This window comes from Leopardus geoffroyi, chromosome B4, assembly GCF_018350155.1.
Source record: "Leopardus geoffroyi isolate Oge1 chromosome B4, O.geoffroyi_Oge1_pat1.0, whole genome shotgun sequence".
In the NCBI taxonomy this organism is placed as follows: Eukaryota; Metazoa; Chordata; class Mammalia; order Carnivora; family Felidae; genus Leopardus; species Leopardus geoffroyi.
Window position 1 is genome coordinate 131,009,000 of NC_059341.1, and position 25,890 is coordinate 131,034,889.

Below are 25,890 nucleotides of genomic sequence, written 5' to 3' on the forward strand. Positions count from 1 at the left end.
AGCCTAGAGCTTGCTTAAAAGATGTTTTTTAAATGTGCGTATCAATAAAACAGATAAACAATAGAGCCAAGCTTTACTGAGCATCATAATCCTCTATGGCGACTCTATTCACCCCATTCCACACATGAGGAAAACAGGCACGGAAAGGGGGCGTGGCTTGGCAAGTGAGAGAATCAGGATCAGGACCAAGGGTCTAACCCCAGAGCCCCCTGCCTGTTACGTAAGGACCAGACATAGACACACTACAGTGGTTAAGACTGAGACCCCTCCTTCCACCCAAGGTGTTGCGGAGCTAACTAAGCAGAGGTGCCGATGATAAACCGCACACCCCGCGTGAATATATATATTCCTGGTTCCTCAAGCGGACCTTACGTGCCCACCAAGGGCAAGGCATGGTACAAGGGTCTCAGGAGCAGCACCTCGAATGGGAGGAAGCAAGACCCAAAAGTAGGTCAGCCAGCACAGAGAAGTGCCGAGGGGAAGCATTATCGGGCAGCAACTCGGGTTGTAAGTCTAAATTCCCCGCACCGGCATTCTATTAAGTGATACCCGTCACTCGTGTAAAAACAGTGTTCATGGCTCATCAGAGGGGACCAGCCATCTCCAAGAATGACTGGTTGACAAGAACTGGGGGGTGGGGGGGGGGAGCGGGATGCGATGACCCGGTGAGGAAGGCAGAGCAAGCTGGGAACAACCCGGTCCCTTCCACGAGCCCCCTGATACTTTGCAGTGGTCCTGGGCAGCAGAGAGGAGGAAGCAGGATAGAAGGAAAAGGGGCTCTGGGGAACGAGGGACAGAAGGAAAGGGGATGGGGATTGACACCTACTGGGAGCCACCAGGAGCGGAGTTCACAGAAGGGTTGGTGAGGCACTCAAAGGACACTGAGATTAGCCACACTTTACAGAGGAGGAACCTGGGGCTCAAAGCACTTAAATAAACTGGGGAGATCAAGAAAAGCCCCTCACACCTGGAAGAATGGGAAGAATGCTGCTGGATTATTAGAGAGCCCCCCCCCCCCCGCTGACAACCACACCCACTCCCTTCTGCCATTATGGACAGACTTGTGTCCCACACCCCCCCAAATTCACCCATTGAGGCTCTAACCCCCAGGACCTCCAGATGTGACTGTGTTTGACAACGGGCCCTTAGGTGAGGAAGTAACAATGAGAGCATCAAAGTGGCCTCCCCCATCTGACTGGTGTCCCTGGAAGACGAGGAAGGCAGCAGACACCATGGATGCGAGCACACAGCAGACAGCCGTCTGTAAACCAGGGAGCGAGCCCTCAGGAGATCTGGGCTGCCAGAGGCGCCTTGCTCGCGGACTCCCAGCCTCCAGAGCTGTGAGAGACAAACTTCTCTGGTCGAAGCCAGCCCACCCGGGGGACCCTGTACATGCCCTTGTCTGACCACTGCGGTCCACCATCCTGACCTGCCATGGCGAGCCTGTATGCCCGGCCGCTGTCTGCTTGGCCACTCTAGAGTGCGAGCTACAGACCTGGGTCGTAAACCAGTCGTGCCTCCCGGGCCCCTACGCAGGCTCCACCTCACCACCAGCATATCTAACGAACAAATAAACCGAGTGAAAATGGGATGGAAACCCAGCTGCTACCTCTGGAGTCACCCACTCCCTGGCCCACGGTCCACCACCGACTCCTGCTTTATCGAACTCCCTTAGTCCCCGTTCCCACCTCCAATATAGGAGCTGGCCCATAATTACAGATGGTATAAATTCCAAGATAATCTCCAGCTTATAATCACCACCAAACAGAAGTGTCAACAAAGTGACAGGAGATAATCTACCAAGTGCTGAAATGCCCGGCTTAACGTGTGATCCTTATTAGCCATTTTCAGTCAATACGTCAAAAAAATAAAGTTTGGTTCGGTTTTGGGGTTTTTTTGAGTGTGTGTGTTCAATGGGTGGCACTGAGGACAGTGACAGAAACTCTCCTGGTCAAACGTCACCCCTGGGCAGCCTGGTACTGACCCAGATCTGCCCGCAGGCTGCAGAGGGGGCTGGCGTTGGTGGACAAAGCCTGAAACGTGAACAGGGCCCGGAAGTGTCCCAGCGACCACATCTGGGGCTGCCCCCACCCTCTCACTCCCTCGCCGGGTGGGGTTGACAAGCTCCTTTCGGAACAGCAAAGGACTTGTCTCCTGCTCTCTAGGAAGACGGCGGGATTCAGGGTAGGCTCCCTCGAGCCAGGAGCTGCGGGGACAGGACAGTGCAGGGCAGGGAGAACAAAGAAAGGAACACCTGCAGGAAGCCAGTGATGTGGAATGAAAGAAAATACTAGAACAAAGCCACTGCATTCCTTTCTAGACCCTTGGCCACCCATCCTCTCCCCTCATGCCCAGCCCAGGCCCAAATGACTCCCTTACCATTGTAAACATCTATCTACTCCAAAGCAGCCACTAAGATTCTGAAACTTTCTCTTCACAACAAAACTAAAGTGTTGCAACTTGTTGCTACAACCCTGAATCTTCCCTGGGCAGTAACCTCAGCAGAGCCCAGTGGCCTGCCAGCCCCTTTGGGACCTTTCAGAGATCATCCCTGCCCATCCCGTGCTGTCCCTTACCTAGGTACAGAGAGGTCTCTCGGTAGGGCCAGGGGGCGGTTTCCCCAGGGGACAGGGCCCCTCGGAACCTTCCTCCCAGGGTGTTTGTTTTCTGGCCCAGGCCCGCGAAGCTGGGTGTGGGGGTGCGGGAGCTGGAGATCTAACTCCAAAGAGCCCAGAAAGATCTCCCAGGTCCTTGCTCCTAAGCTGTCTCACCACTGAAGACACAGTGGTCTTCTGTCGACTCAAATTGGGTGCTCAAGCCGCCATTTTCTCCTAGGCTCACCTCTAACACAACCCACAACACCAGAGTAAAGTGCTTTTTCCTGGAGTCTAGACCTGAGCCCCTTGAGGGCAGGGCCTGTGATGCCTCATTCGGCTACAGCCCAGCCACGTAGCACTTTCTTGCCCTAGAACAGATGCTCAGGATGTATTTGCTGAGTGAATCTCAAGAGTCACTAAAACCCATGGAACTTTCTGGCAATGGAAATAATGGTTCTTCCCCTTTGTGGACCATAACATAGCCACTAAGATAATAATTGTGGAGACTGTTGCGACACAGGAAACTTTATGTTGCAGTGCTGGGTGAGTCAGAGCACAACAGTATCTGTTCTGCTCACAGGTTTGTACAACGGGCATGTGTGTGGACAGGAAACCCAGAAAGACGCAAACCGTGGACGGACTGAGGGGCAAATTTGCTTCTTGTCAGCTTTGTTATTATACTGTTTTGCTATAAACAACACTCCCCTTTTTACTTTAAAAAGCAAACTAATTCCAGTAACAATTACGTCTCTCTCAACACTCTGTGAAAAATCGCACCCCGGGCCCTTCAGCTGGGAACAGCGTGCTGACCACAGAACCAGAGGGCACAGGCAGAACTCCCACCCGGAGGCTAAGGACCTGGGAAGGGAATCCTGCACTCCCACGTTTCCCAGGGAATGGCACAAGGAACTAGACTTTAATGGGCCATATGGGCTACGGAGGGGGCTGAGAGAGGGGCTGGGGCCTGGCGCTCCTCAAGACGAGAGGACATCTTTTAGTGCCTGAACAACAAAGCTCCCTGGACACATTCCAGGCCACATCCCCACCTGCAATGGGCTTGGATGCCCCCTCCTCCTGGAAGCCTTCCCAGAGCCCCCTGGGCCCTCTCCCCTGGGACAACTGTCAGCTCCTGGAAACAAGGGCCCCACTTCCTTCACCTCTGCAGTCCCAGCACCACCCAGCCCAGTGCCTAGCATATAGAGTAAGCTCTGAGGCATGACAACGGAACAATGAGGGGCAGATAAACGAATTAAGGAAAGAAAAAAATGCATGTTTCGGGCGCGTGGGTGGCTTGGTCGGTTAAGCATCCGACTTCGGCTCAGGTCATGATCTCACGGTCCGTGAGTTCGAGCCCCGCGTCGGGCTCTGTGCTGAGAGCTCAGAGCCTGGAGCCTGTTTCAGATTCTGTGTCTCCCTCTCTCTCTGACCCTCCCCCGTTCATGCTCTGTCTCTGTCTCAAAAATAAATAACCATTTAAAAAAAAATTAAAAAAAAAAAATGCATGTTTGCAAGTGGGCTGAGGCCAAGAAGAGCCCACTAGTCAAGATGGCGGCCGAGCCTCCGGCTGGCTGGCTCCCCAGTGAAGACCAGCCAGGGCCCAGCCAACAGCAGCCAGGACTTATGCTGCCATGGTCTGTCACCTGCCCTCCCTTAGGACCAACCACACGCATCTGCGGAATGGCAAGTTGAGGCTAAAGGTGATGTCAGTAGCCAAGGCAACGCTAGGGATCCAGCAACCTTGCTCTGAGTAGACAATCGCACCCACGGGACAGAGCCCCCCTTCTGCAGCAGCCCAAACCTCTGCTCCTTTCATGAATTTTTGGCCACCTGTGCAAGAGGAGTTCTTGGGGAGCAGCCCACCCTCAAGTGAGGAAACACAAGTTCAGGGGTGAAGGTCACACAGGGGTCTGGAGTCAGAGGGCCAGAATCTGAATCCCCGCTCAGTCTCCTCATCTGTAAAATGGGGGTAATTTCTTATCTCATGAGACTGGGGTAAAAAATTAAATGAGATAATTCATGTAAGAGCACCAGCAGTGTGCCTGGTACACAGACATGACGAGTCTCTCCCCCAGTGTCCCAACTCCCCGTTAGAGGGTAAGGCCTCTGAGGGCGGAGCTGGGCTCTCTGCCCTCCACCTCTACTGAAGCCCCACCGAGCCCAGCACGGTCAGGCCATGCAGCAGGAGCCCCAGGAGTCTTCGGACGACTTAGATTTGCCAAACAAATTTGGGGTCAATACCGTCAATACCCAAGAGCTGGTCTTAAATATTAAAAATAGACAAAAACTTTAAGATGACTCCCAGCCACCACTTTTCTTAGCCCGGAGATTTCCAGACAAGTGCCTGGCACCCATGCTTTGTAAAGTGGAGAGAGCAGTGAGTGGTATTTTAAAGCCGTGGCTGCCTGGACCTCCTCGTCCCAGGCTTACAGGCAAAGTCACCAGGGAGCCCTGAACTCCACTGTGTTAACCAGGAGCCGCCTCTGTGCCAGGCACGAGGTGACTTATGGATCCAGACTTGAGGGAAGACTCTGCCTCTGACCTCCAGGTCCTCAGTCCGGTGGGTTCCAGGATCTTCTCCCCCAACCCAGACCAGTTAGATTAAGTCACCCCCAACCAGTTCCAATGCCTGTCTTTATGTTTATCAGACAGGAAGCTCCTTCTCCAGCCCAGTGACTTCATGCAAAACACAGGAAGTGCAGTGGCTTTTGAACACAGGCAACTCTAACTAAAGGGGCCTCTCCTGCTTTATAACGCCCTTTTTAAAAAATGCTTAACCCAGCTCAGATCCCTAACCCAGCTCAGATCCTTGTGCCAAGATGAACTGTACCGTGTGGTAAGAAGGCTGCAAAGGTTGAGACCCTGAAAACCTCAGCATCCGACCCAGGAGATCTTCTGGCAGGTTCCTCAGCCTTCTTCACCTTCACACTTTGTTATCGAGGGACAGACTTGTCAGACACATTTAAAATCTTTAAAATCTGACCACGCATCTCCTACTGCCCACGGAGGACAGATGATATTGGTGAGACCACGAAAAAGGAGGAAGAAGGAAGGGGAAGGAAAGAACTGGACCACTTCACTTATCTTTACATGTAATTACCAGCCTGAAAAAAACGGGCATCTCCGTGTTGCAGGTGGGGAAACTGAGGCCGCAGTCTAACACCTGGAGCACAGACGGGGGGTCTGGTCCCAGTTCTGCCTGATCCCAAAGCCCTTGTTTTGCTCCCTCCACCACGGGCTTCATATTGAAAAGACAAGAAACCGATCAGCTCACTGCTTAAATGACTAGAAATGACTAGAAATGAGGACCGGCGAACAGGCAGCGGAGAGCCAGTGTGGCCGTCTGAACGGCCCACCCTGCGGCCTGGCGCTCCCCCATGTGAAATATTGATTTCTGGGCCGTGCGAGCTTTCAGCTGAAGGGGCCCTGTCCAGCTGGAAGAAGTTCAGAGAAACCGAGAACACTTCCCACCCGATTTCTTAACCGTAGTGCCCCTCCCCACCAGAAGAAAGCGATGAAGGGTGTGGAAGAATAAACTCCCGAGGACAGATTAAAGGGGCTAAGTGTGTGTTCCTTGGCTAAACAGTGCATAAAGGCCAAGAAAGGGAAGATAACACTTTGAAAACACTCTTAAAGGAGGCTAAGTGATTCTGAGGGAAACCAGGAGCCAAAGCTTCCCACCGCCTTGCAACAAAGAGCTGGGGTAAATCGCTCCCCCCTCTAGTGGGGGGGGGGTGGGGGGGGGGTGACTGTCCATCCAGCTCAGACACTCTTTAATTCTAAGTAAATTCAGCAGGGAGGGTTTTATTGCTGTTCATTTTCCTTTGGGGCAGGGCGACACTGGGAATTACAGTTCAAGTGAAAAGGGAGAAGTCTTGAAGGTGATAAGTTCCCAAAATGGGAATGTCCACGGAGGTGAGAGAAGGCTCCCCGGGGTGGAGGGCCTGTTCTTCTGGGAAGGAAGGACTGTAAGGACCTGTGAGGACCTTAGAGGCACCAAGGAAGCAAGTGGGGGGGGGGGGGGGGAGACAAGCTACACCTTCCTCTTCCCTCCAGGCCGCAGCCCAACCTGCCTCAGCAGGAAGCCACACCCTTTGGCGGCAACTTCCGGAAGGCCCAGCAAGGCGAGGCTCCCTCAGCCAGAGGGGAGGGTTCCTGGTGGAGAGACTGGAGGTGAAGAGGGCCGCTGAAGGCCGCTGCAGACACTCCCCGAAGGCCTCGCCCTCAGCCAAAGGCCATCCGAGAGGCTCCCCTGGGCCCACCTGCCCCAGGCGTGTGCTGTGTCCCATTCTGGGTGCTGAATCACCTAGAGGGCAGAATGGGGCCTGAGAAATGCCAACAGAAGCCCTCCTAAGTTACTTTTTAAAGGGACACACATCAGGTGCAAGAGGGCAGCTCCCCTCAGGCTTCCCAAATGTACGGGGGGGGGGGGGGGGGGGGGGGGAGGGAAGTGGGGAGGTGGGGAGGTGGGGAGGTGGGGACTGGGGCGGGGGAGATCCCAGCCAGCCTCCAGCCTTCAAACCATCTGCCTTGTGGTGGCAGGCCCACTTTAGACCCAGGCTCATTCTGTGTGCTCATGTGTGACTCATGCCATTCCTCCAGGAGGCCCAGAGGCTGCCTGGCAGGGACACAGGCCTGTCCGAGACCCCGATGGGGGGGGTCTTCGGCTGGCTGCACCACAGGAAAAAAAAAGCCAACTCAGCGGTGAGCAGAGCTGGTGGCTTCTCCAGTACCCACGTCATCCAAGGCTAAGACAGTCTCTCTTGAGAAGGGGATCAGGGCCCTCCAATTCAAAACACCCGTTTTGATCACATTTTCTCAAGAATTTGGGCTTTTCCACTGTTATTAATGCATTAAAAACCCAGAAGTCTGAGGGGCAACTGGGGACAGCGTGGGAAGGGGAACGCTAGTGGCTGCAGTGACTCCAACTTTAAAAAAGAAGAGAATCTGGGGGCGCCTGGGTGGCTTGGTCACTTCAGCACCCGACTTCGTCCGGCTCAGGTCATGATCTCATGGCTTCTGAGTTCAAGCCCCGTGTTGGGCTCTGTGCTGACAGGTCAGAGCCTGGAGCCTGCTTCAGATTCTGTGTCTCCCTCTCTCTCTGCCCCTCCCCTCCCTCTCTCTCTCTCTCAAAAAGAAATATAAAAAACTTAAAAAAAGAAGAAAATCCAAGTGAATAAAGGTCTGGTTTCGCCCAATGGTCAGAGTGGGCTCCCCAGGAAAGAACCACGTGTGATGTGGAGCCAGGGGAATCATGGGAAGCCCAGCAAAAGGGTATCCCCCAAATACTTTCCAGACACACACTGTGAGCTTCCTTTTCTCATACGAAGAAAAAGCCATCATCTATCATTTCCCAGCACACGAGGGAGTGGATCAGAATAGGCGTTCGTTTGAGGGGTTACTCTGGCAATATGACGTCACGGGGGAAGAAAACGGGACCCAAAATGTTCCAGCCATGAGAGCAAGCCAGTCCATTTCTAGGATCCTTCCTCCTTCCGTGCACACAATAGACACTCAATATGAAATTTGGAGTCTAAAGCAATACACTTTGAAGTGGAAACCTACAAGAATGGCCAGAAGATCCCCTTATATTGACACGTAATAAAACCAAAAAGGCATTTACTGAAGAGTAATGCTCATTTCCTGGGCCTTCTTCCCTTTCTGGAGGCAGCCACTATTGCCAGCATCTCAGAATCTTTCCATGCAGAGCCCAGGTGACATACTTTGTTTTACCAAAAAAAAAAAAAAAAAAAAAAAAAAAAAAAAAAAGGAGCACCATATATCCTGCTATGCACCTAGTTTTTCCCATTTGCAACATATCTTGGAGAGCACGCCCTGTGACCACTTATGGATCAGCCTCATTCTTCTAAGGGCGACAAGGATCCCCACTGTGCCATGATTAATTGATCCTTTTGATGGACAGTTTGCTTGCTTCTTCTTCTTTTTTTTTTTTTAATGACAATGCTGTAAAGAATATGCTCCGACATTTCCTTTTGCATATTTGAGTTTTTCTGTGGGTTGAGCTCCTGGAAATTAGTCAGAGGGACTATGCTTTGCAGACACTGCCAAAGTACTTTTAAAAAGAGGGTTGTTAAAACTTACACTCCCATCAGTAGGGCATGAGGCTGTGCTCTAAACACTTGGGGCATCTCCGAGAAATTAAGATTACTGAATCTTCCAGTTTCCCAGGCACTCTTGTGTTTCATAGGTGGGCACATAAACTGGCATGATGTCTTTGTAGGATGTTAGGGCCCTTTCTATCAAAATCAAGTTTTCCTCCAACCAGAGCCAGAAGGCAGATCTCAAGGCCCTTGAGTCCTGTGCTCTCTCCATGTCACCCCTTGGCTGTACCCTAGACTTCCTAGATCACAGGAAACCATGTTTTAGAACTAAAACCACAGATAGTTTGCACACCTTGTGCCTGGGCCAGAGTCCTGAAACCAGGCTACGCAGCACAAGCTCATTACCAAGTGCATCCAAAAGCATCAGCGGATGGGTCCCAGACCCACCTGGGCTTTACAGTCCACAAGGCGCGCGCGCGCGCGCGCACACACACACACACACACACACACACACACACACACACACACATTTTTAGAAAGCAGAAAGAGCACTGAGCAGGAAGGAGCCAGGAAAACCATCTACCCTTCCCTTCCTTGTTTCCTCACCTGAGGACCCAGGGAGGTGAGACCGGCCGTTTACATATTTTTTTTAAAAACTTAAATAGCCACTACGTATGAGGCCCTTTACACACCTTATTTCTTTTAGTTCTCACATCTAGTCCTTCAGGGTAGGTACTCATTCCCATATTACAGATAAGGACACTGAGACGCAGGGAGGTTATGCGACTTGCCCAAGGTCATAAACCTAATTAAATGGCAGGGTGAGGATCTGAACTCTGCCTAGCTCCAAAGCTCACGCCCCCACTCTTCCCAGATCTAAGAATGGGACTCTGTAAGCCACAGGAGCACCACCACTCCCCAGGGGGCAGCCAGGACTCCGTTCTGTTGTCACCAGAGGCCTTGAGCCCAGAAGTTCAGCGCACCAAGGGTTAAGGCGGAGAGGCAGTGACTCTCTGGGGCTGCACAAAGGGAAAATGCACTTCCTGCCCCTGCGGGCAGAGATGCTGTTTTATGCTCAGCAAATTAGGACGTTTGTTTAATTAAGACGACACACAGATTTTGTTATTCTAAATATTTTTGGAACATGATGCTGGGGAGGAAGCTGTCAAGGCATGGTTTTTTTTTTTTTTTCCCCCCTTTGCTTTGGGTTTCTTTCTCCCCCTTCAAGAGAAGGGTAAGGCCAGGCTCAGGGGAAAACAACAGCCAACCCCTCCTCTCCTTTTGAAATAAAGATGTCAAGCTGGTAAGGGCTGTCTTAAGCACTTTGTTGAAGGATTAGCTAGAAGAGGAAGTGAAGAAAACACAGCTAGTCTGGTTTCTAGCAATACCCTACCAGGCCGCACAACAATGCTGCATTTTCTGAGTGTGCTTTGCTCCTTCTAAAAAGCTAACAGATCCTTGCTTTGTTTTTTCTGGAGCAAGAACAGGCAAGAGGCAGCCTGTGATTCACATGCGTCCTTCATCCTGCAAGAGGGAAGTTCTCCTATCTCCAACCCCTTAGGTTAAAGAGTTTAAAGTTAAAAAACGAAACAAAAACAAAAACAAAACAAACAGAAAGCCAGGACCCTGATCCTCTCTCTCCTGGACCTTCATGTGCCCCCCAGGTAAGCAGCCCCACAGAATGTCCCTCTCCAGCTGCCCTTCCCAGAACAGAGCCTGCCAATCAATCCAGGCACCTGGACCTGCCCAAAGCAGAGCCTTTTGGTGTCACCCTGCAGCCAAGTGGGGGGCACAGTGACTCTCAAATTACACTAAGCAATCTCCTGATTGCTCAATTACGCACTAATAGGAGGCCTCGCTTTCCAACACTGAGGGCTTGCCTCAGTTTGCCCGGCCGGCAGCCCTGCAGCGGGCTCCCTCTTCCGGGGCCAGCCTCCCTCCTTGTCCCCCTAGCTCCAGACAGAAGTGCTCCCTCTTGGAATTCCTCGAATCCTTTGTCTCTGGTGTGCTTGGGACACTCATCACAGGCTGCCTTTGTATTTCAGTCATTCAGATGCTATTTCCCCTTGAGGACTGTAAACCCCTGGAGGGCAGAGGTCTCCTCCAAGAGCCTCTGGGATGTCAGCAGAGTGGACTGGCTCCTTTCTCCTAGTCCCCATGACTCACAGTACCTTTCTGAGGGCCATGTCATCTACAGATTTGTCTCGGCTCTCCCTAAGTGCCCGAGGGCAGGGGCCAGGTCTTACTCAACCTCACACCCCCCACCACCTGGCAGAGTCCTTGGCACACAGCAGGCAGTTAAATATTTGCTCAATTACACATCTATGTACCCTCCCCCATGCATCTAGCAGCCTTGTATATAAACTGACTAATATTAATCGGGTGATTGTCTAAACAGGCCTTAAAGCAACCTCCCTCCTTACCAAAAGGGGAATAAACCACCAGGTGAGGTTATGAGGCAGGTATCAGAGGAGTCAGAAATGGCCACAGTGTTGCAGGAAGGAGCTGCTGCTCTCTTCCCCTTCAACAGTTACTCAACAGTTACTCTGAAATCCTGTTAAACCCAGAAAGGGATGCAGTGAACCGAGAAGCTGCCGGGCCTCTCAACTGCCCAGCAAAGAGAGCGGCCTGTCTCCAGGACCTGCCAAGACCTGGGATTTCCCGGGAATCTTTCTCCCCACACCGGTTGGGTGGGGCCACAGACTGCAGCTGGGCCCTCACCCTGCCCCCAAGTCAAGGCAGCCGGCCACCTTGTCCGGGAATTTGTTATAAACGACTGGGCTCTCTGCAGGGATGCGGGGGTGCAGTCTGCCCCCCACCCCGCCCCCGCCGTGGCCCCTGGACAGGGTGGAGTGAGGCCCCCAGTACAGAGAAGCGGGGGAGGGAGGGTAAAGACCCCGACTCTTGGCCCAAACAGGGACGATGCAATAGCCCCGGGCCGGTCCTAAAGGCGCAGGGCCCGGCTCCCCGCCCCCGCCCGCGTGGGGCGGCCCCCGGGTGCGGTGGAATCAGGTGCGCTCCCGGGCGGGCGCAGATGGCTGCGGGCATTCCTGGGCCTTCCTCTCCGGGGTAGCGGAAGTCAGAAGTCAACGGCTGAGGGGCTGTAGAGGACGGGGGTAGTCTTTCCTGCCTCGCCCGGCCCCCGCAGATCCGCGGTGCCCACGCACCCGTCCGCACCTCTCCCGGTCCCCCTCCTCCGCCCGACCGATCGCAGCCGGGCGAATGAGGAAGTCGGGAGCGGAGGGCGGAAACTGAGCCGAGCGCAATGTCTACAGCAGGACAGTCCAGTCTGACTCAGGAGGACGCCCTGACAGCTGCCAAACGGTCCCCGCCTGCCCGTTACCTCCGTGGCGAGAACGCCTGGAAAACTTCCAAAGGAGCCGCTGCCCCAAGCCCCCCAGCTCGGCTCGCCCGTTCGGGTCCAGGGACAGCGGCTCCCCGGAAGGGGTTAAAAAGTTTGCCCAAGTCGGGCACTTGGCGAGGCGAGGGCGGGGCGCGTGCCCCGGCGGCAGGGGGAGGTCGAGGCTCCCGGTGCCCCGCCGGGGCAGTGAGCCTGGCAGGGGGAGGGGCGGAGGGTTTCCGGGGAGCGCCGGCCCCGCAGCCTTCCCGGCTCCCGAGGCCTCGCCTCCAGCGGCGCCGTCCCCGAGCGTCGCGCAGGGGTCCCGGGGCCCCTCCCGGAAGGATGCGGTGCCCCGGCCGGGCCCCGCGGCGTTCGCGCCCGCTCGCGCCGGTCGCCGGCCGCGCGGAGGCCGAGAGCCACACGTCGGCCCGCTGGCCCCAGACGCCGCGCGTCCCGTCGCCACCGCCCCCGCCCGGGGCGGGACCGGCCGGTGGGGCTCGCTCACCTGAACCTGGATCTGCGCCGGGGAACGGGCGCTGCTTCTCCCGAAAGGGCTTTCTCGAGCGCTCGGGCGACGGCGGGGGTGGGGGGCGAGCGCGCGAGGCGGGAGCTGCAGGAGGTCAGTCTCGCTCAGCCTTCCGTACCCTTCCCGGGAACCGCGGTGATCTGCGCGCCTCACCGCACCCAGCTCGGCTCCTCGCCGCCTTCCCGCCCCGCCCTAGCAGCCGCCCGCCTATTCCAGCCCGGCGCCGGCTCCGGGGCGGAGCCTGGAGCACGACTCCGCCCCCTGAGCTGCCTCGCCCACTCCAGTCCGACCTCGGTTATGATGGACAGACACCTTGGCCCGTGGGAAGGGGGTGAGAGGAGCCTCTGAGACCAAAGGCGTGGTTATTCATCCTCCTCATCCGCCCCCACCGCCTCCCGCTCCACCTTCCTCCGCGCTTCCTAGGCGGGAGCCCCGCCCCCTAGGGCGGGTCCGACGAACAGCCAGGTTCCAGGGTGGGGATAGACACAGAGAGAGTCCAATCAGGAGGAGGAGGCTCGCAGAGAGCTGGGGCAGGGATTTTGGTGCATTGCCGCGGCGGGGCGAGGCAGGGCGGGAGCCGGCTGGGGAGGTCCCGGACTCTGACACCCCGCCCCTCGAGCTGTTTTCCCGGTCCCGTGCCCTCCTACCAGAAGAACAGATATTAAGTACCATATATGGGAAAAGTGCTATTTTACATAATTATGGTGGCGTGGGGGGTGGGGGGGGGGGGTAGAGGCGGGCGTGGACTCAGCCCGGGATCCGCTGCGGGCGCCCTGAGTTCGATTCCTGACCCTGTCTTTAGACCCCGCTGCGGTCTTCTGGCCTCCGGATCTTGGCTCAGACAGGTTCTTGGGGTGCACTTCCAGGCCTCTTTACCTTCACGCCATTAATTGGCACATTCCCTTTCAGATTTTTGTTACGAATTTGTGTGTGTGTGCGCTTTTTCTCAGGTAGGCAAAGCGCCGCTCTTTTTGGTCACTGCCCACTACACGAGGATAAAAACTTTGTTATTAAAAAATATTTTTTTAGGGGCGCCTGGGTGGCGCAGTCGGTTAAGCGTCCGACTTCAGCCAGGTCACGATCTCGCGGTCCGTGAGTTCGAGCCCCGCGTCGGGCTCTGGGCTGATGGCTCAGAGCCTGGAGCCTGTTTCCGATTCTGTATCTCCCTCTCTGTCTGCCCCTCCCCCGTTCATGCTCTGTCTCTCTCTGTCCCAAAAGTAAATAAACGTTGAAAAAAAAAAATTTAAAAAAAAAAATATATATTTTTTTAGAGGTGCCTGGCTGGCTTAGCGGGTAGAGCATGCGACTTGATCTAAGGGTTGTGAGTTCAAGCCCCACGTTGGACGTAGAGGCCACTAAAAAAATTTTTTTAATAAAAAAAAAAAAGTGTACTTATCTTTTAATCCATTTGGAATTCAGTTTGGTTGTGGAATGAGGGGGAAAGCTAAAACAATTTTCGTAAAAGCCCAGTTGTCCACACACCGTTTTCTCCACTGATTCATCACCTTTCTAACATATATGCTGGGACCTGTTTCTGAGTTGTATCCATTGACCTTTCTGTGCTAGTTCCAAAATACTTTAATGATGGGAGCTTTATAATATATTTTATATTGAAGAGGGAAAATTTCTCATTACTCTTTCCTTTTGGAATGTTCATACTATCATGATTAAATTATAACTTAAGAAAAAATTTATGATGTAAAGGCAAGAGAACACTAGGGAAAAAAATGATGCAACCCTAAGAATTACTACCAACAATATACAAAGAGCTCTTCTCAGTCATTAAGAAAAACCCCAAGTACTCTAGGGGTGCCTGGGTGGCTCTGTCGCTTAAGTGGCTGAAGTCAGCTTTGGTCATGATCTCCAATCCGTGAGTTTGAGTCCCCAGTCAGGCTCTGTGCTGACAGCTCAGAGCCTGGAGCCTGCTTCAGATTCTATCTCCCTCTCTCTCTGCCCCTCCCCTGCTCATTCTCTCTCTCTCTCTCTCTCTCTCAAAAATAAACATTAAAAAACAAACAAACCCCAAGTACTCCAAAATAAAAATGGTTCAAAAAAAGGAATGGGCAACTAAGAAAGAAGAAACATAAATGGCCACTAATTATGAAAAAAAATGAGTCATTAGAAATGCAGACAGAACAACATGGGATGCCATTTTTCACCTAACAAACTTTGAAAAAAAATAATGAAAGGATACAAACACCCACTCTTAGACAGGTTTAGAGATATAGGCGAGAAAGTAAACCGATCAGTTGTCTCCGAAAATTCACCGTAAAAAAATAATTGGAAAAGTTCACAGGGGCATCTGGCTGGCTTGGTCAGTAGAGCGTGAGACTCTTGATCTTGAGGTTATAAATTCAAGCCCCATGATAGGTGTAGAGATACTTAAAAATAAAATTTTAATAAAGGGGTGGGGGGGGCGCCTGGGTGGCTCCGTGGGTTAAGTGTCCATCTCTGGATTTTGGCTCAGGTCATGATCTCACCGTTGGTGGGGTCAGCCCCAATCAGGCTCTGTCCAGACAGCATGGAGCCTCTTTGCCCCTCCTGCAAGCAGGGGCCCTCTCTCTCTCTCTCAAAATTAATTAATTAATTAATTAATTAATTAAAAGGTCATGATCAGGTCATGATCTTGCAGTTCCTGAGTCCAAGTCTGGCATTGGGCTCTGTGCTGACAGCTCAAAGCCTGGAGTCTGCTTTGGATTCTGTGTCTCCCTCTGTGCCCCTCCCCCACTCACACTCTGTCTCTCTCTCTGTCTCTCAAAAATAAATAAACATGAAAAAAATTTAAAGGAAGAAAGAAAAATGCAGACTTTTTTTGGTGGTTTAAAAAGTATTCTTTCCAATAAATAAATAATAAAAGGTATTCTTTCCAACATTGTTTATAGTTACTAAGTATTAAAAATAAATGTATAAGAGATTGAATAAATGTTGATGCATCCATATCTTGCAAAATACTCAGAAAGACACTAAAATTTTATTTAGATTTGTAATTACTGATTTAAGATATGTTAAATAAAGAAAAGCAAGTTAGAGAATGTTGTTATAGCAGGATCTCATTTATTTTTGCACAGTGTTTGTGTGTCTGTCTGATGTGTGTGTGTGCCTGTGTGTGTTCTCAGAAAGAGAGAATGAGGCTTAAAAGGAATAATAACGTGTAAATAAGGGTTATGTCTTTTTTTTAATGTTTTATTTATTTATTTGTTTTTAAAATGTTCATTTTTAAGAGAGTATGAGCAGGGGAGGGGTACAGAGCAAGAGGGACAGAGGATCTTGAATCAGGCTCTGAACCAACAGCAGTGAGCCCAACGCAGGGCTCAAACTCACAAGTCATGGGATCATGACATGAGCTGAAATCAGACACTCAACCGACTGGGCCAGCCAGGCACCAAAAGGGTTGTGTCTTTTTTTTTTTTTTTTTTTCTTTTAAGAATTGTTTATATTGAGAGACAGAGACAGAGAGCATGCGTGGAGGAGGCACAGAGAGACACACAGACTCCGAAGCAGCTCCAGGCTCTGAGCTGTCAGCTGTCAGCACAGAGCTCGATGCGGAGCTCGAACCCACGAACCGTGAGATCATGACCCGAGTGGAAGTCAGACACTTTTTTTTTTTAATTTCTTTTTAATCTTTGTTTATTTTTGAAAGAGAGAGAGAGAGAGAGAGAGCATGAGCAGGGGAGGAACAGAGAGAGAAGGAGACACAGAATCCGAAGGAGCTCCAGGCTCTGAGCTGTCAGCACAGAGCCCGAGGCGGGGCTCAAACCCACGAACCGCGAGATCATGACCTGAGTCAAGTAGGAGGCTTCACTGACTGAACCACCCAGGTGCCCCAAGGGTTACCTCTTAATAGAAGGATTGTGGCTGATTTTTTCTTTTGCTTCTCTGTGTTTCTAACACACATATCACTTGCATAATTTTATCCGAAGTAGAAGAAAGTGACTCACTTCGATGTCACCTCTTCTAAAATGTCTTCCCCGACCCTGCAGGCCAGTTTGGACGCGTGTCCTTTGTACAATCACATCACATCATCTTTCCCTTATCTCTCTCATTGCACACTGGATTTTAACCCTCCGTCTACTGGCTGTTTCCTCCGCCCCCGCTGGAAGCTGCCTGAGGACACATAGGGGCTGTGCCTTGTTTGTCTCTGTGGACCTGGAACTAACACAAAGCCTGGCATAAAATGGTCCTTAGTGAATGCTTGAGCAGGACTCAGCATCTGTTTCCTTATCTGTAAAATGGGTATGATCACTGAGTCTTGCTCGGTCCCAAGGATGGCTGGCAAGAAGACAGGAGACCCACGCCTCAAGGTGTTTTCTAAACTGCTAAATAGTATGCACTTACAATAGAGCATTAATGATAATGTTCATTTCCGTTTACCTCATAGCCCCAGCCTCCTGGCACCACCCTCTGCAGGGAACTGAGGTCGCTCAAATGGAAGGGCCTGTTGGCCGGGCCCTGAATTCTCTCATCCCCATCCACTAGCCCAGATGCTTCCCTAACTAAAGAAGCCCAGTCTGTTAAGTGTCTGACTTCGGCTCAGGTCATGATCTCGCAGTCAATGAGTTCAAGTCCCGCATCGGGCTCTGTGCGGACAGCTCGGAGCCCGGAGCCTGCTTCGGATTCTCTGTCCCCCTCTCTCTGCTCCTCCCCCACTCACGCTCTGTCTCTCAAAGATGAATAAATGTTAATAATAATAATAAAATGTAAAAAATAAATAATACACATTAAAAAAAAATTTTTAATAAAAGAATAAAGAAGCCCTCCCACCCGCTATCTGGCCTAACCCCTCCTCTGTCTCCCAAGAAACTGCATCCTTGATATAGAGTCTACACTTGAAAAATTTTTAGGAAAATATTTCATCTATATTGTCTGAGAATTAAAATAGTATTATGGTTGGTATAGAAAATATTAAAAAGCAAGAAAATTAAAAGCACCCATAAACTTACCACCACTATATAGCAACTATTAACAAACCTTGGTTCCTTCAAATGTTTAGACACACACATACATATTTGAATAAAATGGAGAGGGCCACATATATACATGGTTGTCTGAGATATTACAAAGTTGCCACTGAAAATAAATGAAGAAAAGATGGTCTTTTTAGTAAATGGTGCAGGTCAATTGCATATCCACCCGTGGAACCGTGAATCTTGATCCCTACCCTCACACCATTTAGGGAAATAGTTCAGGAGGAATCAGAGGCCTAAATATGAAAAGTAGACAATAAAACTTCTAGAAGAAAGCATAGGAGAATATCTCCATGACCTTGAAATAGGCAAAAATTTATTTATTTATTTATTTTTTAATCTTTATTTTTGAGAGAGAGACAGAGTGCAAGTGAGGGAGGAATAGAGAGAGAAGGAGACACAGGATCCAAAGCAGGCTCCAGGCTCCGAGCTGTCAGCACAGAGCCCGACGTGGGGCTCGAACTCACGAGCTGTGAGATCATGACCTGAGCCAAAGTAGGATGCCCGACCAACTGAGCCACCCAGGCACCCTGACAAAAATTTCTTAAGACAAAAAAGTATAAACCATAAGAAAAGATCGTTCGATTGAATTTAATTAAAATTAAGAATATCTGTTCACCGAAAGACACATTAAAGAGAGCAAAAAATAAAATTAAAAAAAGAGTGAAAAATCAAATCACAGATTGGGAGAAAATAATAACAATATATATGTCAAAGGAGCTGTATTCCAAATTTATCAAGAACATCTAGGGGTGCCTGGATGGCTCAGTTGGTTAAGCTTCCAACTCTTGATTTCAGTTCAGGTCATGATCTCAAGATCATGAGATTGAGCTCTGCATTGGGCTCTGCACTGGGTGTGGAGTGCAGCCTGCTTAAGATTCTCTTTTCTCCCTCTTTCTCTCTCTCTCTCTCTCTCTCTCTCTCCCTCTGCCTCTCCTCTGTGTAGGCATTCTCTCTCTCTCTCTCTCTCTCAAAAAAAAAAAAAAAAAAAATCTGTGTTAAGAAAAAGACAGATGGGGCACCTGGCTGGCTCAGCTGGTAGAGCATATGACTCTTGATCTTGGGGTTATGAGTTTGAGCCCCTCGTTGGGGGGCAGAGCTCACATAAAAAAATAAGAAAGAAAAGACACACAACCCAATTTGTTCCTAAATGGGCAAAGATCGGAATGGCCACTAATATAAAAGAGGATATCTAATTATCCAGGAAACAAATAAAAAGGTGCTAAACATCATTAGTTATAACAGAATGCAAATTAAAACCACAATGAGAGAGCACTAACCCCCAACCCGCACGACTCAAATGAAGATATGAAATGTTGGCAAGAATGGGAGGTCCTAGACTCTCAAGAATTACTTGTGGGAGTGAGTGCAAGTTTCTACAACCACTTTGGGAAAATGTTCGGCCGTGTCTACTAAAGTTGAATATACATGTATACCCTATGATCCAGCAAGTCCACTCTTTTTAATGTTTATTCGTTAAACATAGCATGAGACGTAGCATGAGTGGAGGAGGGGCAGAGACAGAGAGACAGACAGACAGACTCAAAAGCAGGCTGCACAGGTCACGATCTCGCGGTCCGGGAGTTCGAGCCCCGCGTCAGGCTCTGGGCTGATGGCTCAGAGCCTGGAGCCTGTTTCCGATTCTGTGTCTCCCTCTCTCTCTGTCCCTCCCCCGTTCATGCTCTGTCTCTCTCTGTCCCAAAAATAAATAAACGTTGAAAAAAAAAAAAAAAAAAAAAGCAGGCTGCAGGCTCTGGGCTGTCAGCACAGAGCCTGAGGCGGGGCTCGAACCCACGAATCCTGAGATCATGCCTGAGCTGAAGTCGGACGCTTAACGGACTGAACCGCCCAGGCGCCCCCAGCGAGTCCACTCTTAAGTATATACTATACCCGAGAGAAATGAGTGCTTGGGCCCAACAAACATATGTGTAAAAATGTTCTTAGCAATTTAAAGTAGCCAAAAACCAAGAGGAGAAAAGTATATGGATGGTAAAACGAATACATGGAGTATATCCATACAGTGGACTGATACAAAGACAGGAAAAAGGACAAACTAGAGCTAACATAAAAACACACAAAGACTTGGGGCGCCTGGGTGGCTCAGTCCATTAAGCGTCCCACTTTGGCTCGGGTCATCATCTCACGGCTCGTAGGTTCGAGCCCGCGTCAGGCTCTGTGCTGACAGCTCAGAGCCTGGAGCCTGCTTTGGGTTTTCTGTCTCCCTTTCTCTCTGCCCCTTCCCCGCTCATGTTCTGTGTCTCTCTCTTTCTCTCTCTCTCAAAAATAAATAAACATTTACAAATTTTAAAAAAACACAAAGACTTAAAAAAAAAACCCACACACAAAGACTTAAATGTGAACTGATAAATGAATAAACAAAATGTGGCATCTTCGTACAATAGAATATGAGTCAGGTGTAAAAAGGAATGAAATATTGACACGAGCTACAACACGGGTGATGCTTAAAAACATTATGCCAGGTCGAAGTGGCCGGTCACAAAAAAGCACACATATTGTGTGATTTTGCGTCTATGAAATTTCCGGGATAGGCAAATCGATAGAGACAGAAAACAGATTAGTGGTTGCCAGAAGCTGGGAAGAAAGGAAGAAATGAGAAGTTAGTGCTAATGGCTAGGAGGGTTGGGCTTTCTTTTGTTTTTGTTTTTGTTTTTGTTTTTGTTTTTGTTTTTGTTTTTGTTTTGAGGCAACGAAAATGTTCGCAAATTGGATTGTGGTGATGGCTGTGCGACTCTGTGAGTACGCTAAAAGCCTACGGAACTGTCTACTTTATGTATTTATGTGTTTACTTATTTATTTTTAAGTAAGCTCTGTGCCTAACGTGGGGCTCGAACTCACAACCCAGAGATCAGGAGTCATATGTTCTACTAACTGAGCCAGGCAGACTCCCTCCCACCGCCAACTTCTTTGGGAATTGTATACTTTAAAAAGGAGAAACTATATGGTATGTGACATAGCTCACTTAAGCTGTTGTTTTGTTCTGTGTGAAATGAATGAACCTCTCAGACATACTGTTTGAAAGAGTTTAGATACCAAAAAAAAAAAAGTAGAAGCCGTATAATACAGGCAAAATCAGTCTCTAGTGGCAGAAGCTGGAATGGAGGTTCCCTTTGAAGAGTTTGTGAATGTGAGGGGGGAGCTATATCTCGACCTGGTTGGTGGTTACTCTGGGTCCACGCAGGTAAAATTTATTGATTTGTGATCCACTGAGTTTTTAGCCCATTTTTTTAAATTTTATTGTTTATTTTTTTAAATTTACATCCAAATTAGTTAGCATATAGTGAAACAATGATTTCAGGAGGAGATTCCTTAATGCCTCATTAGCCCATTTTTGACTTGGGTGGTTTGTTTTTTGGTGTTGAGTTTTAAGAGTTCTCTGTATGTTCGGCATATCAATCCCACATCAGATCATTTTCTCCCATTCTGTGGGTTGCCTTTTTACTTTACTGATCATAGATGCGAATGCACAGAAGTTCTTTTATTTTCATCACATTTAACTTGCCTATTTTTTTGTTGCATGTGTTTTCCAGTCTTTTTCTCTTAATCAGCACTTTTTTAAGACTTTATTGCTAAGTAATCTCTACACACAACACAGGACTCTAACTCCCAGCCCTGAGATCAAGAGTCACATGTTCTACTGACTTTGCCACCGATGCACCCCAGTCAACATTATTTTTTTTTAAAGTTTATTCATTTATTTTGAGAGAGAGAGAGAGAGAGAGAGCATGAGCAGGGGAGGGGCAGAGAGAGAGGGAGACACAGAATCCAAAGCAGGCTCCAGGCTCCGAGCTGTCATCACAGAGCCCGACGCGGGGCTCAAACTCATGAATTGCAAAGTCATGACCTGAGCGGACAGGTTGGACACCCCATCGACTGAACCATCCAGGTGCCCCAATACCAACTCAAAAAATGTTTTAAGTTCCAAAATATTAGAAGAAAAAAACAAAAAACGGAAAACATGTAAATTACCTATAGTTCTCTTGCCCAGGATTCTTGTGTTTCCCTGTTGTTCAGCATCTAATGATGAACTCCCACCATCATGGGTCTTGCCAAACCTGTCTGTGCGCCTTCCAGCTCTGGTCACATTTCCAGCCTCTCCATGCCAACCGACTCAACCCAGAAGCCTCCCCTCTCCTCCGTCTTCTCTGGGAGACTTCACTCTTGCTGAGACCATCTTACCCAGGCTTCCTTTCCTTCGCCCTGAATTCTCACTGCATTCTGTCGCTTACCCTCTCCTCCTCCTCCTCTCCAGACAAGGATCTTAGCGTCTCCATTGTCTCCTCCCTCTTCCCCCCTTCCCGGTATTTTCCACCTCCAGAGTTGTTTGTCCTGAAGTATGGCTATGAGCATCAGCTCAGTACAGATTTTTTTTTTAATGTTTATTTATTTTTGAGAGCGACAGAGAGACAGAGCATGAGCAGAGGAGGGGGAGGGGGTGAGAGAGAGGGAGACACAGAATCCAAAGCAGGCTCCAGGCTCTGAGCTGGCAGCACAGAGCCCGACGCGGGGCTTGAACCCACGAACCACGAGATCGTTACCTGAGCCACATTTGGACATGCAGCCATCTGAGCCACCCAGGTGTCCCTCAGCACAGATTTACTGAGCACTCGCAGGCAGGCTCGGGGCTAAGGACTTGGCACATAGATTGCCTTATTGCATCTCTGTCTCCGTGCTTTGATGTGGGTACTATTATTCTCCCCCATTTCACAGATGAGGAAACTGAGGCACGGAGGAGTCAAATGATTTGCCTAAGATCATAGTAGAGCTCTCAGTTTCTAAAAACATTATCATCATTACTTGTCAATTACTGTCAACAACCCAATTGTTGTTATGACTTTTTTTCTCTCCTCATTTTACAGAGGCCAACACCAAAGCCCAGAATGTTAAGCAACTTAAAGTCCTTGGGCCCATAGGTAGGCAGGCTGGGATTTGAACCCCGATCTCCTAGCGGCACCAAATCCATAACTTCTCACTTTGCTGCGCTGTGTTGGTGGACTCTGCCCTGACCCTCAAAGACTCGAGCACGTCCTGCTTCTCTCCAGCCCAGGAACGTTTCTAGTGCTTTCTGTGTGCCACACAAACTCCTAACGTGGTATTCTAGGCCCCCTGCAATTGTCTCCAGCATCCTGGTAAGCCCTGTCTCTCCCTGGTCTTCTGCAGGGTCCTATACCCCAAGCGGCGGCCGTTCCCTGCACTTTGAACCTGCCCATTCTACAAATCGGCCACTGTCACGCCACTGCTCTCATACCTTTTCTGCCAGTTCTGTCCCCTGGGCCCCTACCCACTTCAGGACCCCCACCCTCCACTAGAAAGTGACTTCTCCCTCCATCTCTGCGGGGTTACTGCTTCCTTTCTGTCGTGCGTCTGTCTTGAGCCGCCCAGATCAGAGTCCAGACTCTGCCACTTACGGAACCTGTCTGTGCCTCAGTGTCCTCAGGTGTAAAATGAAGACGATAAAAGGGGCACCTGGGTGACTCAGTCAGTTGAGCGTCCGACTTCGGCTCAGGTCATGATCTTGCAGTCTGTGAGTTCGAGCCCCGCGTCGGGCTCTGTGCTGACGGCTCGGGGCCTGGAGCCTGCTTCGGATTCTGGGTCTCTCTCTCTCTCTCTCTCTGTACCCCTCCCCTGCTCGTGCTTTCTCTCTCTCTCTCAAAAATAAATAAGCATTAAAAAAAAATGAAGGTGATGACAGTCATTGCAAAGTTGGGTTGTTGCAAGAACGAAGACGCCGGAATGGTTTGTACGATGATGATGATTGCGTGTCCTTGTACCTCCTCTCCTCCAGGAGGTTCATTTTGTCATTCCCCAGAGATTCCCTGAGGGCTTATTATTTGCCAGACCCTGCTCCAGGGTCGGCGGCTGACACCCGGCCCAGATCTGCTCAGGTGCTGCTCACACAAGTTCTAACGGGCTGCTTGGGTGCTGCAGACACAGCGCTGTAGGGGGCTGGGGAGGCAAAGGGCGGCATCTGGGGGGAAGGGGGAGGAGTTCGTCCCAGGCAGAAACACTGGGCACAAGGCCCAGCAGGGAGAAGACACAGACTGTAAAGGACCCTGAGCAGCCCAGAGATGCAACGAGTCAAGGAGGCGGAAGGGGTCAGAAGGGGCTTGCTGCAGAAAGTAGGATTCTGGGACCAGAAAAATGGCAGCATCGGCCTTATCTGGGAGCTTGATTTTTTTTTAATGTTTATTTATTTTGAGAGAGAGAGACAGACAGACAGAGCACCAGCGAGGGAGGGGCAGAGGGAGAGGGAGACGCAGAATCCGAAGCAGCTTCCAGGCTCTGAGCTGTCAGCACAGAGTCCGATGCGGGGCTCGAACCCACGGACTGTGAGATCATGACCCGAGCGGAAGTCAGACGCTCAACCGAGTGAGCCACCCAGGCGCCCCTGGGAGCTTGTTAAATGCAGGGTCGCAGCACCCAGGCTAGACCCACCGAACCCAAATCGGCATGTTAACAAGCTCCCCAGGTGTTTCACGTCATCTTAAAGTGCGCCAGGGGCGCCTGGGTGGTCCAGGCGGTTAAACGTCCGACTCTTGATCTCGGCTCAGGTTGTGACCTCATGGTTCGTGAGTTCGAGCCTCGCGACAGGCTCTGCATTGTCAGAGCGGAGCCTGCTTGGGATTCTCTCTCTTCCTGCCCCTCCTTCCGCGCATGCACACGCTCTAATAAATAAACATTAAAACAAAATGAAGTGTGACAAACACTGGGCTCAATCAGGAGGTGTCCTGTGGTCCTCCTGAGGGGTTTCCACTGCATCAGACGTTAGAATCCCTGGTGAGATTTTAATTAAATCAGTGTCTCAGGAGAAGCGTCCTGAGCGCCTCTATTTTACGCATTCATTATTCATTCCGAGAATGATTACTGAGCACTAGCCATGTGTGCTCTCTCCCTAGGACCATGCCTTCTGCTTCCCTGGAGTGGCACTCAGGGCCCTCTCTCTAATAGGCACCGAGCGGACATTGTTCCATGAATCTAGTGCAATGTCACCCAGGCCCGATTTACCCCTTCTACCTCGGGTCCGCTGGGTCTCCCGGCCATCACTCAAACATTCCCACTGCCCCCTTTCTCTTGAGCCTTTGAGTGTGGGGAGTCTTCAGAAGGCCTCCCAGACCACTTGGTGCAGCTGGGAACCGCGGTGCTCCCACCGCACTCCGGCCTACCCTCGGTCACGGTGACTTCACCCCGTGACGCTTGCCTGTCTCCGGACGAGGAGGCCAGGAGCTTCCGAAGGACAGATCGGTGCTCTGTTCGTGCTTATTTCCCCAGGACCTGGCGTGGTTAAATGTTTGTAGACTGAATGAACACACACATAAGCTAATAAAAATTAAAATGAGGACACGTGCCAAAGAAGTACACCAAAGCTAGGAAATGCAATTATTCATGTGTGTGTGTGTGTGCCCCATGGTTTCTCAGCACAGATGGGTGCTGGAGAATAAAGAACCACGCTTCTGGTTTTTTCCAACAGCTTTCCTGCGATATAATTCACATCCCATACATTTCACTCATTGAAAGTATACGGTTCGTTCAGCGGTTTTTCGTATATTCACAGAGTTGTGCAACCATCACCACTATTTAATTCCAGAACATTTTCCTCACTGCCAAGGAACCCCATATCCATCAAAGGTCAGTCACCATGTCCCCCTTACCTTCTCCCCCAGCCCTAGGCAAACATGCATCCTCTGTCTGTCTTTATATCTTTGCCTGTTCTGCACATTTTATACAAATGGAATCATACAGCCTGTGGTTTTTTTGTGTCTGGCCTCTTTCACTCAGCATGGGTTTTCAAGGCTCATGCATGCTGCAGGATGAGTCAGTACCCCGTTCCTTCCTATTGGTGAGTGACACGCCACACTTTGTTTCTCCATTCGTCAGACCGCAGTCACCAACCGTCGTGCAGGTATGTAGCATTTCGCTCCCGCTGCAACGTTTTCGTGCTATCTCCCTGCCTCTTGACATGTACCGTTTCAGAAGGGTGGTGTTTGTTCCCATTTTGCAGATGAGTGAAACGAGGCGAGAGTGAGCAGTTGTGACTTGCCACAGGCCACAGGCCATCGAATGGCAGTCATAACTCGAAGCCCTTTTTCTCTGCGCCCTTCTGTCTCCCTCCACAATCCAGTTTCTTTTTTTTTTTTTTTTTTAACGTTTATTTATTTTTGAGACAGAGAGAGACAGAGCATGAACGGGGGAGGGTCAGAGAGAGGGAGACACAGAATCTGAAACAGGCTCCAGGCTCTGAGCTGTCAGCACAGAGCCCGATGCGGGGCTCGAACTCACGGACCGCGAGATCACGACCTGAGCCGAAGTCGGATGCTCAACGGACTGAGCCACCCAGGCGCCCCCACAATCCAGTTTCTATCGCGTGTCTCTTTTCCCCTCATAAACC

At 50.3% G+C, this 25,890-nt stretch overlaps 1 protein-coding gene across 1 annotated transcript in view; it reads right to left on the reverse strand.

Annotated features, from left to right (window-relative positions):
• Positions 1-12,837, reverse strand: part of MYH9 (myosin heavy chain 9) — a 91,881-nt gene extending 79,044 nt beyond the window's left edge. The window contains exon 1 of the mRNA XM_045462928.1: positions 12,502-12,837. The gene's annotated coding sequence lies outside the window, so the exon portion shown is untranslated. The remainder of the gene's footprint in view (positions 1-12,501) is intronic.
• Between the last annotated feature and the right edge of the window lie 13,053 nt (positions 12,838-25,890).